Here is a 424-nt window from a genome sequence, read left to right as displayed (position 1 = left end):
ATCTCGATAATCTCTTCTCTTACTATTATATATCTCTCTATATATATATCTCTCTCTTCTCTATCTATACTATCTAATCTCTATCTCTATATCATTTCTTACTCTCTCTATTTATCTTATATCTCGATTATACTCATACTCTCTTCTCTCTCTATCTACTTTATCTCTACTATCTATATATCTATATATCTCTCTCTTCTCTCTACTATATATATTCATTCTCTATAATATATTACTTACATATATCTCTCTCTATTATCTATCTCTCTTATCATACTATATATCTATATTATATATCTATAATATTATATATCTCTATCTTCTTGCTAGTTCTCTCTTCTACTATCTCTATTATATATTCTCATTCTATATATATCATATATCTTCTATTTATATCTATATATCACTTATATCTCTTATATTA

At 23.6% G+C, this 424-nt stretch overlaps 1 protein-coding gene across 1 annotated transcript in view; it reads right to left on the bottom strand.

The window, feature by feature from the left end:
- The window catches only part of LOC119587342 (extensin-1-like), a 16,953-nt gene that overhangs the window by 16,014 nt on the left and 515 nt on the right, over nucleotides 1-424 (bottom strand). The gene's annotated exons all lie outside the window — the stretch shown is intronic.

Source organism: Penaeus monodon, chromosome 22, assembly GCF_015228065.2.
Source record: "Penaeus monodon isolate SGIC_2016 chromosome 22, NSTDA_Pmon_1, whole genome shotgun sequence".
Lineage (NCBI taxonomy): Eukaryota > Metazoa > Arthropoda > Malacostraca > Decapoda > Penaeidae > Penaeus > Penaeus monodon.
The sequence above is the reverse complement of the archived record's forward strand: the minus strand, read 5'-3'. Positions and strand labels throughout refer to the sequence as shown.